General features: G+C 37.4%; 1 protein-coding gene across 5 annotated transcripts in view; it reads left to right on the top strand.

The window, feature by feature from the left end:
• The first annotated feature begins 346 nt into the window (after positions 1-346).
• The window catches only part of LOC129730913 (protein Wnt-1-like), a 62,217-nt gene continuing 42,800 nt past the window's right edge, over positions 347-19,763 (top strand). Inside the window, exons 1-2 of one of the 5 annotated variants that reach the window (XM_055690516.1) lie at positions 347-504; positions 2,470-2,933. The gene's annotated coding sequence lies outside the window, so the exon portion shown is untranslated. The remainder of the gene's footprint in view (positions 505-2,469; positions 2,934-19,763) is intronic. The other 4 variants (XM_055690519.1, XM_055690517.1, XM_055690520.1 and 1 more) reach the window with 4 other exon arrangements.

Here is a 19,763-nt window from a genome sequence, read left to right as displayed (position 1 = left end):
CGATCTGCTCAGTGCATGTATACCGTTTTGATGCATAAGACCGGGGCACGGTGCATTCCGTTGCATTTTCAAAAGTGCGCGCATATTCCTCTCTTTTGCTCTCTCTTTCTCGTCACTTACAGACTCGATCATTGTGCTGCGCTGGACCCAACGGGAACCATCTGTTTTCCTTATGAAACATATAGGTACATGCTAGTATTGTATACAGCCGAGGCGATCTCGCTACAATAGAGTCGAGCTAAACTTTTGCCGCGGAAAACCCTCATCAGCCCATAGTGCGAAGCGAGCTAAAGCCAGGCACGTTTTTTCGCTTCAAGAGCTTGGATACAGAGAGTAATGCAAGTGGCGGTTCAGTTCATTCTTGACTTTCGAACGGTTTGGGTGTTCTTTCGGACCTTTTCCGCTGGTAGTGATTTGGTGAATTTAACGATAGTTTTCTATTGAAATTTACAGAGTGTGGAAGAAGTTTACAACAGCACAACAGCAATAACTTTCGCATGAAAGGTGAATTTTTAGCGAGTTCCTAAGACTAAATCGTATAAAATGCTAATTTTAAGCCATGCAAAGTAGAGTTCGGAAAAGTTAACATTGTCCAGTGTTGTGCAGGGATATTCATGAGAGCCGCCTTGTGTGCATCCATACAAACGATTCTTCGAGAGTGAACCACTTCAGATGCTGCACACACCGATTAGCGCCTAATTTAACGATCTGTTGAAAGAGGCTAACGAATACAGTTCAAACCGGAGAATTCGCAACGTGCAGAAAGCGAATAAAAACAAAATAATATGTTTGTGCAAAAAATTCAGTGAAACCGGCTTAAGGAAAATAAAGAGCATGGAAAGTGTAAAGATCGGTAGCCAGGAGAGATGTTTGCCAGACGTTTTGAGTTAAAAGGAAAAGATCAACGTACAAAATTGTGCAGTTCATCAAAATCACTTTGAGTGGCGGTGGAATAAATATGTAAACAAAGAACGGCCCTATGCTCCGTTTTGGCTGCCGTCTTTCGGTGTTCGAGGCTTTATCACTTTGGCAATCACGCGCTTGGTGTACTCTGGACAGTCAAAATAAATATGCGATAGTTTCAGTCAGATTCGAAAACAGCAATAGTCAAACAGAGCACGAATTTACGACTTCGAATGGAATCAGAACTATACTACATCTCTCTCAGGTCGTGCGTCGTTACTCCAGTGACTTTTGGAAATTACACAATGCATTGTTGATATTACCGTTCAGTTGTGTACAGTTGCTTGAATTCATTTGCATTCTAGAAATATTTCTGGAAAAGATTGAAGTTTCAAGCATACGATATTACTAGTATGTTATATATATTCAAAGCACTTATCCCAAAGTGGGATGCAGCAGTGTCAAAACATAAACAAATATAAATGAGCCTGATGCTCATAGCAACCACATTACACATTGCATCGTAAAGCGGTTGCTATGGTTAGTCTTATAGACTTTAAATTTAATAAAAAATCTCAGAAAACCTGTACTTTCACAAAGTTTTCAAACAACACGTATTAGTATCGAAAAGATCACATCATTGTCGCACTTTCAACGCTTTTTTTTTTCAATTGTGCGTTCTTCAAGTTATTTAAAAAATCGAAGTTTTTTCTCTCAACTATTGCATATTGAATTCAGTGATTTCTTTGAATCAGCCATGGGTTTCACATAAAATTTTGGGAGATGGCACGCTTTTTTGCACTAAATTGACACGGTTTTTAATTTAAAAGGCTATTATTCTCAACACGATTTTTCGCAACTATTTTTAAGACGTGGTTTTGTGATTGAAATTATTTAGTTTTTTTTGGGTACTCCATCATTATTTACGCTGGTCCCAAGAATGGAAAAAAATGTTATGCTAATGCTCAAAATAGTTGCCCTGAAAAGATTATAGCTTTTTAACCATTCCTGTGAATTATGTAGCCCCTAGTGTATGCAGAAGGGCGTCAAAATGCCACACAGTAAATGCTCGCAGGGGTTCGTCGCTTCTATGTTGGCTTACGGGAAAACTCATTTAGGTCTCTGAAAAAGTTATCTTTGCAGGGGTACCAAAATTCACAGGAAAATAGAGAAATAAGTGAACAATTACTCATCTTTTCATACTTATCTTGTCGACAAAGTTTTTCATTGTCTAAAACAGATTGAACCTTTTAATATTTTTTTTTTTAAGTTGTTCATAATCACGAAGAATTTAATATGAAAAAATAAACTGAACATGTCCAATAGAACTTTATTCATAATCTTATTTTTGTAATGTAAGGCCATAGAGAAAATCATATATTACGCGAAGTAAAACTAACATTCAACTATTTGTAGTAGAACCGTTCGTTTAAAAAGATACATTTTAGCATTGCTATTACTGCTGACCGCAGAATTCTCAATCATGCTGAATATAAAGAAAAATTGCCAAACATAACGAACCTGTTCCATCATAAACCTTCAGCAAATTGATAACATCTCTTCTAGCTACCGGTTGGACTTTCAATCTGTCCCGGCACAATAAATCCATGTTGGGCACTACCCTACATTAGTATATGTTTAATTATCGTTGAAAAACTGTGTACATTTGTGAGAAGAGTAGAAAAACACGTACCCAATCAGCGAACCGTGTACCCAACAGTAGTGTGTATTGCGAAAGCCAGCGGCCGTGTCAAGTGTTTGTGCTTCCATGAGTCAAACGCTCAATGTGTGTTTTTCCGACTATTTCTAAACATCGAAGAAAAATCAATCCAGATTAAACGTTCCGACCGCCGGCCGACCGACCGATAGCAAATAGTGAACCTGCATCCAGCAATAGCAACAACAAAAGCAACTTAAAACGCAACCGGTTCCTGCCCGCCTGCTCGCTTGCCTGCCTGCCTGATCGACGGCACGCCAAACGAGGACGGGGGTAAAAAGGTTCATTAAGCAACACCGACAACTCCAAAAAGGTTCGTGGTAATTAATGGTGTTTAAATTTTCCCAACTATCTTCCCCATCGTAGCTATATATGAGGAGGGCGATAAGCGTACATGAACCCTTCACAAGTTCACAGCCTCTGTAGATACCGATTTATCTAGGCAGACTCGCAGCTTCATATCAAGACGTACGTTTCTCTTTAGCATTAATCCATCTGTCGGTTGATCGAATCCTTCCCGGGGTGACGACGAAGTGCGGAGGGGGAAACAGTTGGAAGGCATTCCGCATCAAAGTACTTACTGCTGCATAGCTCTATGGACAAGTGATGGCGGCGTTCATCCATCCATTGGTACATTTCAAACTCTATAAACAATTATTTACATTGACATTATTTCCAAGCGTAATGCACGATTCGTGTACTTCTCCAAATGTTTTGTTTATTTTTCTTGAACTTCTCCGGTAGTGTTGTGTGTCGCTTGGAAATGCCAATGTGCGGCACAGATCTGGCCCATATGCCGGCGGAACGGAAAATATGAATGGTCATAATTTCCTCGAATGCCACCACAACCATTTCGAGCTCGACTTTATCTGACGTATATGGCCGGTTAAACTTTGTTAACGATCACCCTTTTACAAATGTGCGCATATATGCAAGGAATATACAGACAAGGTTTTTAAAAAGTTGAAACAATCGTTTAGTTATATATTAACAAAATTAGAAAAAATAGTTAATTTTTCACAAAATGAGAAGATAATTTCTCTTGCACTTAAAATTCAGCTCACTAGAAAATTTAGCTCGGTAATCGCTGAATGATAAGCCCATATTAGCGTAACATTCGCTAATCGCTAATCGTCAACTTAATACTACGTACCGGACAGTCAGATTTTTTACGCAGATTTGTTACGAGTTTTTTACACGAATTTTTGAATTGACGCGTTTGTTTTTACGCTGATCAACGCTGTTTTTTACGCGTTACCGCATTAATTAAAAAAACTGTTGCGGATTTCCGAATTAACGCGGGTTTTAAAACGTCCAAGTGTTTATGGAGTAAAATACTTAGTCGGAAAACCTCTCCGCCCTCCGAAAGATCCGGAATGACCTTCAAAGAGGACAATTTTAAATACTGGTCGTAGAGCGTCTCGGGTTTTTTTTCTAAATTATTTCTAGGTGGTTTACTCCACGCGGATTTTTAATTACCCCTTTTTTACTCGGATTTTTTAATTCACGTTGTTTTTGACGCGACTTTTCGTATCAACGCGATTTTTACGTGTTTTTTAACGAGGTATGTAACCCCCGCGTAAAAAAAACTGTCTGTATCCAGAGCCGGATTTACAACTTTAGGGGTCCCGATCCTGAAGCCTTCTGTGGTTGCTTTTTGATCAGATTTATCTTCAATAAGGCGTCGTATACAAACTACGTAACGCTAAAAATCTAGATTTCAGACTCCCCCCCCCCTTAAAAATACGCAACGCTGAAAAACTCAACCCCCTCCAAATTTTTGATTTTGACATAATTGTCTCAGCCAACCCCCCTTCCTCCCACCTCCCCCTTTATGCGTTACGCCTAAATACCTTTTTCTCAGTTGCGTTTGAAATCATTAGACTCAAAAAAACGTCAATGCAACAGAATAGTTTTTTTTCCTCAATTTTTGGTGTCCCCAAAAATGTGAGAACCCTGGGCCCCCTACAAATTCGGCTCTGACTATGTTTATTGCTCAATTTACAATAAAAGGTCCAAAATTCACGAAACTTGTATACTTGTGTGTGAAATAAATACTTTTAGGGATGTTGAAAAAAATCTATTTTTATCTGGATCGGGGAAGTAGAACGGAAATTGCCATAATTTCAAGCGCATTGCAATTTACATAAATTTTTGTCCTGCCAAAAATTTAAGCCAGATCACCATGAACTTGTTCCTCCAAATGTTTCTGTGGCTTGTACGATAACTGGAACCCCATTCTAGGGTGAAAAACTAACTTGTAATGTAAGTAACTTCCGCAGTAAAGTGTGTTTATTATTCGAAGCAATTCATGTACGCCATTAGCAACTTTGTAAATAGTTTTTAGTCATTTCTCTACAAAAATAGCAAATCAGCGATTAGAGTTTCGAAGGCAGAAATTTAAGCGACGCTAACAGTTCACTAACCAGCTCAAAAATTAGCGAAGTCTCTAAACCGCTAACTGAATATTAGCGTCGCAGTTAGCGAATTAGCGGAATAGTGCCCACCACTGCTAAATTGGCAGTTACTAGAACTTTACTTAACAGCTCTCTGGTAAACAAGCTTTAGATTAATTTATTCTAATTCTTCAAAAATTATTTCTTTTGAAGTATTTTTAACAATTGGAGATTGTTTTTTTTTCTTTCACCATTGCTGACAACCATTACGAGTTCAAAACATTAGCAGGAAGGCGATGAAAAGCTTTCAGTGTTACCTGGTCAACTAGCCATAGAATTTTTTTTTCTAGACTGTTTACTATACTTTATTACTAATCCGTTAAAAAAGGGGGTCCACATGAATAGTTCCAAGATTTTTTTAGCATAGGTTCGTCTCTGAACTGCACCGTAGTGATACTTATTGTCAGTGATTTTAGCCTCAAGGTTACAGAGTCTGCTTTGACAAGCGAATGGCCATGAGTTCGAATCTTAGTACAATTCGGCCATTCGGTATCATAGGGACTTTCACACATGAGTCTATTTTCAGTGTAAATATTTTTCCCAGTAAATGTTTTCCCCAATCCTTCAGAAAAGCGTTGCTGAAGTATCGGTGAAAATATTTTTCAAAAAGTGTGTTTTGCTATTGAGAAAAAATAACTTCCAAGTGAAAAGTGAGTAGTGATTTGAACCCTCACGGTGGATGGGCACTGTACGGTAATATTTGTCTCCATAGTGTTTTCGCGAACTTTTTCACGGCAATTATACATGCAATATCAATATGATTTGTATTGCCCATTTTTAGCATAGCTAAAAGAGTGTAATGCTTGTTTATATGGAATTCTGGAATAATTTTCAAATCCACGTTTTATGAGCACCAAACTGTAGGGCTATTTGAGCTGTTAACAAATGTTATTTCTCAACTGTTCGAATAATACGTAAATTTTGCTCCAAAGTAAATGAAATACGTACTTCAGGGTTCATTTTGACGTAGGACTACGTCTAACCGCACTATATAGAGATACATTCTGAGGAAACAAAAACCAAGGTGTAACGCTGGTATAGAGGAAAGCCAAATTCACTTCATCTTGATATTAGAGTTCCGACATTTGTATTTGTATTTTTCAATTAATTTTTTTTTGCATTAGCATCTACAAGAAAATATTACTTTCCATAGCCTTACTTGTAATTGAACAACACTATGCAACATTAATTGCTGTGGTCAATGTTGTGCATCACTCTAGCCCGGTTTATTTATGAAGATAACAGAAATATTATTACTTTCAAATATGGTATCTTCGTTGTTCTTTGGTATCTTGAAACTGATTTAATTTTTTTCTGATTGATTTTGTATACTGATGGAATGTTTAAATTGGCCTAACATGTTCATAAAATTCTATGATAATTTGAAATTTTCTGTGAATATACATTTTCTACTAAAACTGTAATTCGTTATCGATATCGAGCCTAAATCAAACAGAGCTTCAAAAGGAAATATAAACCTATTGTAGTCCTACGTCAACTATGCGGTCGTGTCTTGGATACCACCCTTCTACTATTTCTCAAAATTATGACACAAATAAATTGTGACAGATATGACACTTGGTTGCCCCAGAAAATTGATCAAACAAATTGAGTTAATACAATAATAAATAAATAAATATAACTATTTCAAATACACTTTCTACAACTGCTAGTACATTATACTTGATTTAGATTTTTTTTTTTTTTAAAAAGCGTGATAAAAACGAAAAAAATGAATTTGGCGAGTAGTGAGAAAACGAATGTTGATAAAATTGAAACAGCACTGTAGCAATGTTAAAATTATAAACGAAAGGTCAGTTGATGAACCGGTGTGTAATTTGGTTAATTCGTATACGATGTGAATTATATCATGCTCGTTGGTGATAAAAATGACTTGTTACATACCATCTGAAAAAAAATTGTATTGGTATGAGCTTCCGACACATAAGACGGATCTGATGATGAACCAATATAATACTATATTGATGTAACAACAACATTATTAATTCATGATGATCTCGCAATCCACTTTTCTATTTTTTCTCATCAAATCTAAAATAAGAGAAACTGTTTTCTCGATTTTGGTAAGAATAGCATATTAGCTAATTTTTGAATTATGGGCAGTTTAGTCACATTCTATTTGCCCTATTGTGTGGGCTCGGTCGGAAAGAATTAATATGCCTCCTTTTTTAAAGTGACTCCTGAAATTTAGCTCAAAATTTGGTCAAGGGTTACTTACGATGAGTTTTTCAGATTATTTTGAAAAATGTTTGAAATTCATAAAATTTTTTTTTTAATTATTTATTTTTATGCTATAGCTATGGCGGACGAAAACATGCGTGTAGGCATTTTTTGCGTTCTTTCTTCGTTTCATTTATCAATTCCTCCCGAGTTTTCGCGAAAAAAATGTTGGAGTAGATCTTACGCTTCAGGTTTGCCCAGAAATCCTCCATGGAACTCAGTTGGGGACAGGGTTCATCGATTTGGGTATCACATCAGTATTTAGCCGCTCCATCTTCTCCAACGATCGCTTCGAGTAATGAGCCGACGCTAGATCCGGCCAGGACACCGCGTCTTCGCCCTTATGGTATTTCTTAGTGAACGACACACCTTCCGGCAGGCACTTCGAACCATAAATTCAACCGTTCACGGCCAGTCCAGGGCGAAGAGCGGCTTTGACATCTCCTTCTCACTGATTGTCATTCACAGCCGCACCTTCTTGAGAAACTTGATGTATGAAATGAACTTCACCTCGGAACACACTTCCTTCGTGGGGGAATTAAAACATGAAGTGCTCTGCCAGTCGTTGCCAACCAGGGTGAGATGGATTTCGTCGTCCATCACCGTCGCCACGTCTCGAGTACCGCCAGGAAAATCGACATGACCATCTTATTCAGGCGCTGCCGCTGCGTCATTGCCTGCAGCTTCGAGACCAGTGGACGGAACTGCCGCTTCCTGGCATGTATGTCCATGTTCGCCAGTTATTTTTCAAACAGTGTTGAACCGACCTCCCGGCCAGGCGTACGCAGGGATGTAGCAACTTTTCCTTTGGTCTTCCTCTTTAGCATCCTTTGGAGCTTCTTGTTGCTCAGAGTCGTCGGCCGTCCGAAACTGGGTTTTTTTTTCGATGTGCGGATTGTTTTTCAATAGTACCAAGATATTGTAGATGCCGGAACGGACGTATCCAACGTCCACAAAGTGCCGCACAATGTCCGTTTTCGACGCGGGGTACCGCTCTTTGAACGCGCACACTTCTAAACGGAGTAGCTTCAATGTTTTTACCTTCACGGTTAGAGTTCAATTTTTTTCTGCTGACTCATGGGTTACTATGATTGCTGCGGCATGAGTAGTTTTGTCAGTGTGTGTGAAGGCAACCCATGAAAAATCGGCAATGCAAACGTTAACCTAATTGATAGCAGGAAAGCATGGTACATTGAGCATTAGTAGTAAAATATCAACTGAAATTATTGGCGCACCTGTACGTTAACCCAAAGTGTTTGTCATAGCTTTTTGGTGAGGTTTGTACTAGTCAAAAACAAGATTTATTTATTGATCGTTCGAAGTTAAAATTTCTAGCTACTTCAATTTTCTAGCAGTAACTGATGTCCAATGAATAAAAAGTTTATTTAACATGTTAACATCTCAATCTATCTTGGAAGATTATCAAGCAAAATGTAAGCTTAGTCTTGTTCTTCTAAACGATTTATTGTTTAATATTTAATTTGTTTGAAGATTTCTGTTTGGATTAAAAGATGGAAAACACATATTTTTTGTTGTATATTATTAACAAAAAAAAATACCAAATGCACTTGGAAATAACACAAATTCTGTTGATTTGAATCATTTTCTACAGATGATCAGCGCAAGAAAAACCACGTTAATTGGAAACCTGCGTGAAAACACGCGCAGATTCCGAAATCCGCATAAAAACAGTATATATAAATTCCAAAGTCCGCGTAAAAACCGCCTGAACTTCGAAATCCGTAAAAAGATGCATAAAAACGCAAAAAAGGGACTTTAGTGTATTTTATTTTTATGATTGGCCAGATAAGTAAACATAATCGAATTAACTTTAACTCGACACTTCCATAATGAAAGGAAATCACTTACTTTGCGGCATACTGTTTCGACAAAATATCCAAGTGTTAATCGTAGTGCCAGCTTGCGCCTACACTTAACACAGAAAAATGTGCTGGAATTTATTTCCAAACTTCTTCTTTGGGGGTGGAAAAATTATGACCAAACTTTCGTTTATTTCGAGTTTTATTTTTATGACGTCTGGTTTGTTCGGAAAACGCAGGGATGTAGCAACTTTTCCTTTGGTCTTCCTCTTTAGCATCCTTTGGAGCTTCTTGTTGCTCAGAGTCGTCGGCCGTCCGAAACTGGGTTTTTTTTTCGATGTGCGGATTGTTTTTCAATAGTACCAAGATATTGTAGATGCCGGAACGGACGTATCCAACGTCCACAAAGTGCCGCACAATGTCCGTTTTCGACGCGGGGTACCGCTCTTTGAACGCGCACACTTCTAAACGGAGTAGCTTCAATGTTTTTACCTTCACGGTTAGAGTTCAATTTTTTTCTGCTGACTCATGGGTTACTATGATTGCTGCGGCATGAGTAGTTTTGTCAGTGTGTGTGAAGGCAACCCATGAAAAATCGGCAATGCAAACGTTAACCTAATTGATAGCAGGAAAGCATGGTACATTGAGCATTAGTAGTAAAATATCAACTGAAATTATTGGCGCACCTGTACGTTAACCCAAAGTGTTTGTCATAGCTTTTTGGTGAGGTTTGTACTAGTCAAAAACAAGATTTATTTATTGATCGTTCGAAGTTAAAATTTCTAGCTACTTCAATTTTCTAGCAGTAACTGATGTCCAATGAATAAAAAGTTTATTTAACATGTTAACATCTCAATCTATCTTGGAAGATTATCAAGCAAAATGTAAGCTTAGTCTTGTTCTTCTAAACGATTTATTGTTTAATATTTAATTTGTTTGAAGATTTCTGTTTGGATTAAAAGATGGAAAACACATATTTTTTGTTGTATATTATTAACAAAAAAAAATACCAAATGCACTTGGAAATAACACAAATTCTGTTGATTTGAATCATTTTCTACAGATGATCAGCGCAAGAAAAACCACGTTAATTGGAAACCTGCGTGAAAACACGCGCAGATTCCGAAATCCGCATAAAAACAGTATATATAAATTCCAAAGTCCGCGTAAAAACCGCCTGAACTTCGAAATCCGTAAAAAGATGCATAAAAACGCAAAAAAGGGACTTTAGTGTATTTTATTTTTATGATTGGCCAGATAAGTAAACATAATCGAATTAACTTTAACTCGACACTTCCATAATGAAAGGAAATCACTTACTTTGCGGCATACTGTTTCGACAAAATATCCAAGTGTTAATCGTAGTGCCAGCTTGCGCCTACACTTAACACAGAAAAATGTGCTGGAATTTATTTCCAAACTTCTTCTTTGGGGGTGGAAAAATTATGACCAAACTTTCGTTTATTTCGAGTTTTATTTTTATGACGTCTGGTTTGTTCGGAAAACTTTCTCGTCAAAAATGATTATGTTTCTTCTGGAAGTTCGGTTAGACTCCCAGCAACGGTTCCTCATACGCTCCAAGGAATCGAATATGTTAGAAAAGAATGCAATTACTGTGATTCTTGAGGCTGCCGATGTTTGCGCTAACTTTTTTAAATAAAATTGATAATGACATACACGTGTTTCGTGCCTTGTTTTTAGTATTGTCTTATTTTACCTATTAGAAAAAAAATCAGTGACCAAAACAGTCCTTAGAATTGAGTTCCGAAAATCATATACGAGTAAGTATACCATAAATAGTAAGGTTAATCGAACCGAAAAAAAAAACGATATAAATTCGGCCTCATAACTTTTATTACTCGTCGATTTTCCCTTTTTTCTTCGCCGGCGGCTGGGAAATAAACGAAATTTGCTGTCAGCCGGTCACCCCAAACCCAATTCTGCCCAATCACCCCCTCCCCCCTCAGCTGCTTCATCAACTACTTAGCGGACGGACGGCTGGTAAGCATAAGCAGTTCAGCAAACCGTACGCTCATAACTTGGCGTCGGCGGCATTCTGTGTACTTTGGAATCGATTCGTTTAATAATGTGAAAAACGCAGTTTTGTTTTTATTGGATTCCGCTCTTTCCCACATGTGCGCCGTCGGCAGTGCTCCGAGCTGCGGGAAGTGTCGATATTATGTCTTGAAATAATTTTTAACCTGAGAATTATTACAAGACTTGATTTAGTTTATTATCCCTTTTAGTCAAATTAGTTATTAGATATTAAAATGAGTTTACTATATTTGGTCGTTTGCCATGCATTCTTGATTACAAGAAAACGTAACAACTAGAAATGCTAATGCTTTTTTGTACCAGTGGATACCACGATAGGTTTCGGGTTGCTAAGTTGAAGTTGGGTGCTTGCCCGGAAATCAAGGCGTTCAAAAAAGCACGCGCACATTTTTATGACTCTGTACAATCAGAAATTAAGTGAGACTTAGTGTTACGTATTCATTAATATTTTATGTATCCATCCACATGAAGCCGCAAAATAAACCATGCAGAAAGGGGCTAATAAAACTATACTATCAAATTAAAATAGGAGCCATTTAGGACCACAATATAACTCAAAAAAAATTATTTACTTTCCACTTTTACCATCATTTCATCTGAATCCAGAAATTTGGGTTTTCCAGTCCACAACTGTTGTGTGATTGGAAGGAAGAAAATTAGAAAAAAAAAGAATTAGCGTGAAAGCTGAGCTCAATATCAAGCCATTTCGGTCTATTTTAGGCTGCCTGCACTAAACGTTGCTCAATACTCTAATTTATGCATATGAAAATATATACAATTACATACAATACAAACAATACTAAATTTATGCTGCTTGCGACAAATTTGAAAAGTATATTATTGTAAAAAATATTACAACAGATTTCAAATTTTTGTTTTCACTCAAATTAATAAAATTTTCATTCACATGAATTGTTTTTCAAGTTTGTGAGTCCATTCAGCCCAAACTCTTACGGTAATAAAAGAATGCTCAAATTTCAAGCCATCTAAGTTTTTTTTTAAATTGCTTCAGTACATGTCAATGATTTTGATCAATAATGTTACAAAAAGCACGTTACGTTGCCGTTTTTGATTATCACCTATATTATAATTTGTCCAGGATAACAGTTTGAAAAATTTCATAACTTTTTCACAAACTGCTTTTCAGTTTAAATCAACTGTGGGTTGAAAATGTAAAATTTTGACAATGAATATATCCGCTTTATTAAGTATCATCATCATATCCAATAAAATAGCGTAAAATGAAATCATTCATACAATTTCCATCAGTTTGTTTGGTTCGAGTTTTTTCAGAGTAAAAAATGATAAGTGTTATTTTCAAATTGTACACTACTGAATTCTATGCACGTGATGTAACATTGGTGAATTTGTTGAAACTTTTTTCATCTCGGGTCACAAAGGCGCGCGTATGTCCGTCGCGATGGCAATGCTTAATGTGCGCCAAAACAACGCATTCTGGGGCTGGTGGTAACTGAGAAAAAAAAAGAGAGACAGATTTCAGTAATAGCCAGCTTGCAAAGGGACTGAGCAGCACAGATGAACGACAACAAAGAATTGGAGTCGAAAACAGGAAAAATTAGGGGGATTATACGGAGAAATGTTTCTCGTCGTCACTGAAGCCGGTGGTACCTCTCTCTCCCCAACGCCCATTGACTGCCAGAAGGGTGGGTGAATCTTGGAAAGAAGAAACAAACAAGACGGTTACGTTTGCTTTTTTTCGCAACATCGATAATTTCCCAACTTTCGCATTACACGGCTCATTAAAACGTTTATTTTATTTATTTTGTCAATTTCTCAAACACTCTCTGGCGAAGACATGTACAAATGCGTGTTTCCTTTTCACAAGTTAACAATGCCGCTTATGGATAGCCGCGCTTAGCGTCTTGTGTTGTGCTGCAGCATAGAAATCACAGTCACGTGGATGCAGTCTTGCGCTTATTCTTGGCATTCAAGTGTCATCATTTTAGTGCACAATAGTACTCAACTAGAATGCTAATTGAGCTGCCACGAGGTACGTCAGCCGGCAAGGCAGGCAGTCTGGTGTGGAAGATATCGCGGTTTTGTACGAGGATAGCAATAAATCTGCGAGAAAGAAAAAGTGACGTCCCATCCTCTCTCGACCGTGTAGCCGAGTGAAAAGCACCTACCTATCTATACGGCTATAATTTATGCACTCACGAAGATGCACCATCGTTTCCAAGCATGCGTTTAATGCATCGCGGTCGTTCAAATTGCATCTACCATAACATTGCTTTTATGGCTGTGCAAGCGCATATTCATCAACCGGTGAAGTACTTCAAATCTTTTGTATGGCGGGCTTGTACTTAAGCGAGAATTAAAATACTTTAGCATGACGCAAGCCGCCGGTGTGCTGATACAAAATAATGGCTGACTCTGCGGAAGAAAATCTGAGCGATGCCTTTCACAAAACCTTTTTCGATAAATTCATCTTACTTTTCGGTTGGCTAAAGTTGTCATCTTTTTCTTTGAACGTAAACATCAAAATTGGACAGGTAGAATTTGAAATTATTGCTCTTATATTCAACAGTACTTTCTAGGGTAGCGAACGACTTCGCCAGTGGTTTTCTTCAGCAGAATCCTGCATAAGATTGCTGCAGCAAACCTGCCGAAGAAAACCACTGCTTAAATCGTTCGCTATCCTATATAAGTATCGTTTTGTGGGTGCGGTTCTTTCTTTTAAAAAAAGGCATCGTTTGCATGATCTCTAGCATTGCAGACTAAGGCGCCCGGTTTTTTGGGATTATAGTTTAAAGTACCTGTATGAACAGGCATCGAAATAATCAATTATTATTCCTCGAAAAAAGAGGGGTGTGAGCTGTGTAAGCATTTCAGAACCTACGTTAAACTCAAAATAAAATAAGAAATTGCTAATAATTTCAAGTCATACTGAGCAACTTAGGTAATTAGATCGCTTCTGACAGCAACTGATCAGGAATCAATCCCATTCGTTATTTGGAGGCAAAAATCTTCTGCTTCATACAAAGCAATCCCGTTGGCGCCGGTTCATTAGTTCTGGGAGGAGTTGCCTCTTCAGAATGAAGTGGCTAACAGATGCTGACGAGAATAAACAGCAGAATGAAACTTATAATTCAAATATATTGTTCTTCAAAATCTGATCAACCGTTGTGTGCTCGACAGAAAACACCTGTATGTTCCTTTACACCCGGACTGCCGCGAATTTTTATTTTGTGTTTTTCTGCAATATTTACCAGGTCTCGACAATTTTTCTAAGTAGTGAAGGTGGCCTAAATGCCGATTTTCCTCCAACGTGATTTCCATGATGCGAACTTGTGTTGTTCTAGTCCAGAAAAAAATGATGATTTTTCCAAAGATGACTAACAAGATACCTGACTCTTGCAGAATTCATCATACATGATTGTCGCTGCGCGTGAGCAAAAGTCGAACTAATTTATACACTGTTAATATGATGTATACGTCAAAATCAACTGACGACAACGCCAAGACATGACTGCTGAAACGTGAAACCATTTTTTTCAGTATCCATGTGGACGACTGTACGGTGCTGGCACCCGAAAAATTATAATAATGTGTTCGAATGTTTAGTTCTCAAACATGAAACTTTCCGGAAGAATCAAGAATTACCGGCGCATCATTTAAAATAAAGCGTACCATCAGAACTTCCTGATAACCGCTATGAGCACGCTCTACATCCAAGTTTTCCACTCTTGCCGAGGTTAATAAAGCAAAAATCAGGTGCCCCGGTGAACCTGATCATATGAATAATGGTTCTGAAACCTGGCTTGCAACATATCAAACTTTAAGTTTTGGTAAAATGGGACCTGAAAATAGATGTAACCTCTTAATATAAACCCCCACTCTGACAGTGAATTTCACACTTTTCTTTCGTACTTTGAGAAGTGCAAAAAATATGGCAATGGCATTAAGTGCAAAAAATGACAATATCTTTAATCTGCATGTTATCTTAAGCGTCGAGCTGACCAAACTGCTACACCTTTTTCATATACAATCTTGAACAGCTCAACGATCGATGACGGACTATGCACGATAAATCGGTTTTGCTCATAGAGACAACTTTATAAGAATTTAAGGCATCAGATGGCAGCACTAACCGTCGGAAATCGGTCGTGTTCAAAACGTATGAAAAATATGGAAGTTAAGTATCATGTTCTAGTTATCTTTGGTTTGAAGTTACCACTATTTTTTTCATATAGGGGAACTGCTCCATTATTCATCTCATTAAGCCGATAATCACGAAGAATGCACTGATTAAACTCCGAGTATGAGAGCTTCGTAGCCGCAAGACTACAGAGTCCGCTTTGATAAGCGAGTGGTCGTGGGTTCAAATCTTAGTAGAATCAGGCCATTTGGTTGTCAAAGGACTTTAACATGGGTTCATTCTCAGGCTCTCTACTACATACCCTTCCTTCAAGCTGAATTCTATAGTACCCTTGCTGACTTTCAACCTAACAAAAAAGTCCCTCTTATAATAAAACTGTTCTGAGTAACGTATAATAGTTCTCTTCAGGGAATTGTAATTATGACGCGGTCTTGGCTGGAGGAACGAGGTTTCGATAAGACTCCTTCCTCTTGACAAAAATATAAGTCCTACTTATAATAAACCTGACCAGAGGTGTAGCATTGAGTGCCTCTTCAGGGAATTGTGATTGTGACGCGGTGTTGGTAGGAGGAACGAGGTTTCGATAAGACTCCTTCCTGTTGACAAAAAAGGCCCTCTTAGAATAAACCTGGCCAGAGAGGAACGTTAGGTGTAACCTCAGTTCAGGGAATTGTAATTTGGCGATATTGGTAGGATAGAAAAGAGGCTCGGCGGTATAGTAGAGCAGTAAAATTGAAATGAAAGGTTAAACTCTCACACACAAGCACGGATATAAATAAAATAAAAAGCGTATCATTCACTTCAATAATGATACTGCCAATAATATGAAGTGCGGAGTACAGAAAACACCTGGGCAATATCACAATAGATCAAAATTTCTCTGGTCGCAGTGATGAGTCCACACAGAAGAAAAAAACTCCAAATATTCACGAAATCATTGAACAAATGAACTAAATATGCTTACGTGCTCCTATGGAATCGTTTAGCATTGTATGTGTAGTAAAATTAGCTAGATTTATCCTAAATTTTGTGAAACAAACCATTTTTCACAACGCTTCCATATTTATCTCAAAACTTGAAACATTGCTCAAATATTCATCTCACGACGCCCCCATATTCATCACACTGTTAATCATGAATGAATCACATTATCACGAATGAACGTAGCCGCAGCCCGTCGTAGTAGGTTACCTAGATATCCGCTGCAGTTGTTTACATGCAAAATTGGTAACCTAGGTAACCACTACAGCGCTGTAGATTTATGTCAATTATGTCGGAAAAATTCAACATTTTCATTATGATTTTTCAGAAACTGAGATGCTGATTTGGCGACTTTTGATTTTCTTCAACGCAGTGAAAACAAATGAAAATACATACAGTTGAAATTTAGGAATTGTAGAAATTCATCTGATATATTTCTGCTAATTCAAGCTTGTTTTAGGAAATTTGAGGAGAACATTTCAAGAATTAAAATACTCTCAGTGTAGTGAGTGATTTTGTTTAATGATTAAAATAAAAAGTGGTCCGCTAGTGATGAAAAAAACTTTGGTTGGGTCCTGAACGAGTCCCGTTGTAGCCGTATCGAACAATGCGCGGATTTTATTTTCTGAGGTAGGTGATTGAATTAAATGAGTTTTCGAGTGCAGATTCCCGACTATAATATTAAATTTGGTGCTTTTAAGTGAGTTTTTGAGGGTTATACTTTATGAGGAATCTAAAGTGAACTAAGAAGAATCCATTCCATGGATTGGTTTAAGAAGAAAATACGCGATTTTCCTGTTTACAATTGTGTTTTCATGTTTTATGAGATGAATGTATGGGCTGAGACTAATAATGAAGCAGTTCCCCTATCTGCCGATTGCAGCCAATTGCAGCTCGCAATTGTGAAGAAATTTGCGATTTATTTAATGACCTCACGAACCGTTAGCTTGACGGACTGTACATATCAATGGTTGCTACTCCGTGATTGGTCCGAATCAGTAAAATTGCACAGTGAATCAACTGAATGGGGCTGGGAGTTATCAACCATTCTCATTGTACAAGTTTTAGTGACTCAATACTTTGAAGGATCAATAGCGGCGCCGGCCACGTCCTTGCAATCAGGCGGGAAGAGGAAAGGGATGTAGGCGTGACCTTTGCTTTTCAAAGACCGTGTTAACCTTTGCATCTCCACAAAGGTCACAGAAGAGTGTTTTTTTGTTAGAATGGAAGGATACGTCGGATCAAGATTCACCTTGATGAGTGATGCGATTATGCCTATAATTCGGACTCGTTTTTTAATTTTGCTGCTTCCGGTTTATCCTGTGTCGGCTAATTAGAGAAGCACTATTAGATTGTTTATATTGAGTACTTGACAGACAGTAAGGACGCTTTTTGGGGCCACACACAAGGGTGTGTGGCTTATTTCACTACAACACAACATTATATGACTTTCTGATTCGAGACCAACGGACCAAATGTTGATTCTAAAATCCCCATGAAAATTGGAGGACAAAGAGAAACCTTTAAGACAAATTTGAATATAGTTGTAAGGATTAGTTTTATCGTGCAGTTATATCCCCATTTATGAACAGTGAATAACGCAAGTGAAGAAAAACATGATTTTTTTGGAGGCATCTAAAACCCTTTCCAAGACGTCCTGAATTTGATTTATCTTAATGCAGTATGTTACTGTGTGAAAACTTATAGGCTTTGGTATGACTCTTATAAAACTTTCTTGAAATATGTTTTTGGCTTTGAAGCATAGAAATAGTTACTTGGGATGCCTTCTAAATATGAATGTTAGTTATTCTCTGCATCAATGGTATTTTCGGCAGAAGTAGACGCTCTCGATATTGCTCGAAATTAAAGGGTGCTAATTCAAAAATCATTTCTTATATTTCTATTATGACTCGAATTTTCTGGAACGCAAAAAGCAGAAATACCAATGTCAATGTTAATTTAGGAAATGACGGTTACGAATCATCGCGATGTGTCGCGTTCTTTTTTTTTCTAAATTGACCCCTTTTTTCAAAATTTTTGGAATTTTCGAAAACAGTTATGTAACAAGTTAGATAATCCATTTTCACAAAAAAAGTAGGAGGTTGTATCCAAGACACGACCGCATAACTGACGTAGAACTACGCATACTATTAACAAATGCATTATTGTAAGTGTTTCATTAATGATTCATAAAGTCTAAACGCTTGCTTTGTGCTGCCTCAACAGCGCGGGAATAAAGACACTGAAATCACGAGCTGTAAAAGCTGTTTCACATTCAGTAAATTGCTAGTATCCAGCACAAATTGCTCGCTTGAGTTGTCAAAAAATGATTAACCTTCAAATACTTGTTTATTTGCCTTAAGCTGCCTCAGTAGTGGGGCAATAACGGCAGTCTGACGACACACGCTGAGAAGTGAGAAGAACCGCTCTGCTCCAGAGACATGGTGACCAACCACAGGGCAAGTGATTTGTTTGATTTAAAGGCAGCCACAGGCACAACCCGCTGCAATCCGGTGTTACTGCTGAGTGCTAATATCTGCTGCTACTGCTGTCAACGTTGTGGACGGTCCAGCCAGCTTACCTTCCGACTGATGAATGTAGCTGATTTTTACCAAAAACACTCTTTTATATCCGAAGGTTGCTACGAAATAGGCCACGCCTTTCTGTTCAGTTTTACCATTCTCTAATGTTCTATAGACGAATTATTCCACAATTCTAGAGAAACATTTCAAAAGGTCCTATCTGACATCGATGCTTGTCAGAGAAAAATGAACTTGAAGTTTTGTGAATCCTTTTCAATTTCCAATTAAAACCGAAATAAGATTCCATCCCTTTTATTATCTCAAATGTAAAAAAAAGAACGTCATCTGAACTTCTAGTGCTTTCTCAATCGATTCAATTCTTTTTTCCAGTTTTTATTGATGGTTTTGTTACATAGGACCTATGTTGTTTTCGTTATCACATAGGACCTATCTGATTGGTCTCTTAGTAACTATCAATGACACATTGGACCTTTGATTTAAATGGCTTCAAAGGCTTTATATGAAACAGTATATCATTATGATTAACGTTTGATATCCGAATTCGAGATTCATTTCCATGAAAATATTGTCTATCATTTCTTATGAAAGTTTGGTTTTTTAAACCAACATTTTTTTTTATTTAATTCTCTTTCCTAAATCAAAATTAATAGTATTCAATTAATCACATGATTTTTCAGTGAGGCAGCTGGGGTGTAGTGGTTTGTGAAACGGTCGCTTAAGACGAAGTGAGGGATCAAAGGGAAATGACAATGTCAAACTCGATTCAAAAGAAAAATGTCATGTTGTAGGTTATACAAGAACATTGAAAATACGTAAATATCTAACACTAATTAATTGAATGATTTATTTGTTTTGTTACAATGATTATTATAATTTATTCCATTTGCCTATTATCAAAATTATTTACTATGCGCATCGTTTTCTTCG

Source organism: Wyeomyia smithii, chromosome 3, assembly GCF_029784165.1.
Source record: "Wyeomyia smithii strain HCP4-BCI-WySm-NY-G18 chromosome 3, ASM2978416v1, whole genome shotgun sequence".
Classification (NCBI taxonomy): Eukaryota; Metazoa; Arthropoda; class Insecta; order Diptera; family Culicidae; genus Wyeomyia; species Wyeomyia smithii.
Note: the sequence above shows the minus strand (reverse complement) of the source record. Positions and strands in the feature narration are given on the sequence as shown.